The 3,062-nt window shown below is 55.5% G+C and overlaps 1 pseudogene; it reads right to left on the reverse strand.

Moving 5' to 3' along the window:
• Positions 1-1,317: 1,317 nt before the first annotated feature.
• LOC144255703 (small integral membrane protein 32 pseudogene) lies at positions 1,318-1,605 on the reverse strand (annotated as a pseudogene).
• Between the last annotated feature and the right edge of the window lie 1,457 nt (positions 1,606-3,062).

Consider the following 3,062-nt stretch of genomic DNA (forward strand, 5'->3'; position numbering starts at 1 on the left):
CATTGTTTTCAGTCAAAACTTCTCTAAGTTCTAGTGTCACATTGAGCCAGATGACTCCCAAAAATATTTAATAAAAAGAAAGACTCCTTAGAATAAGGCTAACTTTGAAACTGGTCAAGGTTATCACAAAGTTCTCTATTCCCTTTAGATTCTTTGAAATTCTTTCTCCTGGAGGGGTTTAGTCATCATTTCTTTCCTGTGGGGTTCTCCAGGGCAAGTTCCTGTCTACACGGGAGGAAGTGCCACAGCGCTGCCCTCTCTACCTGACCTTTAACCCTTTCTGGCTCAGGATGGCACTTTGGAGACTTCAGGTCCAGGGAGCAAAGGGGAGGATGACGGGTGGAAGGAACTGCCCGCAGAGAGTCTCCAGGGAGTCCTGTTAACAAGAATTTATTCAGTGGGTCAGGCAGCAAGTTTCCCTAGAGACCGTCTGAAAAAACTCCCCAGAGCAAGTAACTGGGGAAACCTAGAGAGGAGGAGGAGGTTATCATTAAACTGACCTGGGCCACAGTGCCGGAAGGCGGATCAAACTTGGGTCTCTTCCTGCTCAGATGGACCAGCCTTTATTCCCTTTCCCATAGCAGCACAACCAATAACCAGAGTGTTCTCAGCGCTTGGATCTAATTCAGTGAAGTTTTTATTGTAGAAATGTGGCTCATGGAGATGTGAGATGCTGATCCCCACAGCCGCGCCCTGCAAGTGAGACTGCACCTCTCCATCGAACCCCTCTCCATCTCTGCCTGCAGAAGGAATTGGCTATTTGGACTTAGGTGGGACCCACTGAAACTCGGGCGTCCTGTCATTTCCCTAAGGGGATGCGGTCCTCTATGAACATCATTCCAAGGTCTGGCTGAGTTCATGCTAGGATCCTAGTGGGATCCTCACTGCCAAGGAGCAAGAAAGGCGGTAGCATCTTTGGGGAGACAGCCACAGGGCCAGGGATTCGGGATGGGCAGCTCCTGGCTAGTTGTGCGCTGGCGGTTCCTGCCCCTTCTGTGGCAAAGTAAGGAATTCAACCCGTGGCAGGCAAGGCTTCTGAGCCCAGGTGGCACACTGTCTTTCAGGATGGTTCCCCGACTGGATCCTCTATTTAGGGGAAGAAAGACACCCTTTCAGATACTGGGCTAGGGATCCTGTGCAGCCTCATAACCTCTCCATCCCGTTTTACTTTCTGGTTGCCTATCTACGTGGGAAAAGGTCTGAGCAAAGTGTTTCCAGGGACCAGCAACTTCCAATGTCAATCCCGCTCTGCCCAGTTCATGCTGGAGTGTCTTGGGGAGGCCAGGATGGTGCCAGCGGCCTTGGCTTAGTTCAACGCTACACCTGCCACGTCTTCCAAGGAGCACGGGAGTGCTCAGCGAATGGTCGTGGGGCAGTGCGGGGAAGGCCGAGTGGCGCAGCTGGCAGCCGATGAAGAGGACGACAAGTGCCACGGAAAGCAGTAGCAGGAAGAAGAGCAGCAGGTAGGTGGGCAGGTCAGGCTTTGTGGCCTTGCCATCCCACATACTGCGCGGTGGCCAGCTCCTTGACGGTGGCTCCTGGAGCCAGGGCACCACCGACTGCCTCATGGGGGCCGCCCATGGTGTTGAACATATTTCCGTACATGGCCCACGGGTCCCAGCGATCCCAGTAGGACCTCCTCACTTGGCCTCGCGCTGACCTGAGCTAGCCAGCGCTTCCATGGAGCTCTCCTCCCGCCCTGTGCTCATCTGACCAGGAGAGTCGGTGCCTTCCGACCAGAGGGGAAAGCACAGATCCCGGGACCCTCCGCTCACTCTTCTAGGTGCTCATCTGCCTTTGCCACGCCGCGGTGGACCTCTGCCCTCGGAGCTGCACAGCTCCGTGTCTGCGCCCTTCAAATTTCCTTGTTTATCGCTGTTGCCAGCAAGAGAGAGGTCCCAAGTCTCTGATCGTCTCACGGTTTCACAGCCACTCTCTCGACTCTGACCCTCAGCTTGAGGGAGCTCCGGGTTCCAGGCGAACATCTGTGCTGCAGAGACTGTGAGAGGTGCTGAGTGAGTGCTGCTGCAGCTCTGCACTGAACACAGAGTGCACCGAGGGCGGGTGGCGTGGAGTCCTCCGAGTCAGTCCTCAGGCTCTGGCTCCATGGCCTCGGCAGCTATCAAGGCAGTCCTGCAATCCAGGGTCCTTGTCAAGACGTCCTGGTGTGTGTGGCCAGCTTGTCCTCATTCCCTCTGGCTGCTAGGCTCCTGTTTGAGCCAGAGATAGCTCTGAGGCAGCTCTAGGCGCTCTTTGGTGGGGGGGGCGAGATTGGTGGTGGCTGCCCCCGGGAGAAGCTGTGAACCAGTGAGGGTGAGGGAGGACACGGCTGTGACTGCCCACTGCCCGCCTCACATCACTCAGGAACACAGAATACAGAAGAGCAAGAAAGCTGAGCTGGGGCGGGGGGGAGGGTGGGAAGGGTGTAGCGGGAGTGTTGGTACGGAAGGGGGGACTAGCATGGGGGGCGGGGGGGGGGGATCTGGAGCAAGCTAGCAATCGTGCCCATAGGGTCACAGAAAGACGGAGGGTCAAAGACATAGCTATAGACTTAGGAACAGAGCCACAGGGAAAACAGACAGTTGAGGGATGCAAATTCAGAAACAAGGTTTAGCAGAGCATGGACACCTGCTTTGTTCACTTGATGTCTTCTTTCCAGGCAGAGCCGGTTTGGGTGAAGCCCCCACTGGCTGCTGGAGAGCTTAGGCAGGGCACACCCGAGTAAAGGCACAGACTTTTGTTCAAACTGGAGCCTGTGGGTACGTGTGCTTCTCCACCAGGAGCTCACTTGCTCAACAGCATTTGCAGCCCTGCTAAAAAATAGAGGGGTAAGAGAAGGACATGGTGCTGGCCATGACCCACCCACTTTGGGAACCCCTGGAAAGGACTGGTGGCCAGGACAGAGGTGAGCAGTCAGTTGGACTGGGAGTGGCGAAGTCCCCTTTTCCAAGACTCCAAACTCCTCACTTCCTGCTAGAAACCTTCCAAACCCCCAGCCAGAAGGTGAACCCTGCCCTGGTCCACCATGGATCCTGTGCTTCTTCTTTGTAAGCCCTGGAGAT

The sequence above is a fragment of the Urocitellus parryii genome, chromosome 7 (assembly GCF_045843805.1).
Source record: "Urocitellus parryii isolate mUroPar1 chromosome 7, mUroPar1.hap1, whole genome shotgun sequence".
Classification (NCBI taxonomy): domain Eukaryota; kingdom Metazoa; phylum Chordata; class Mammalia; order Rodentia; family Sciuridae; genus Urocitellus; species Urocitellus parryii.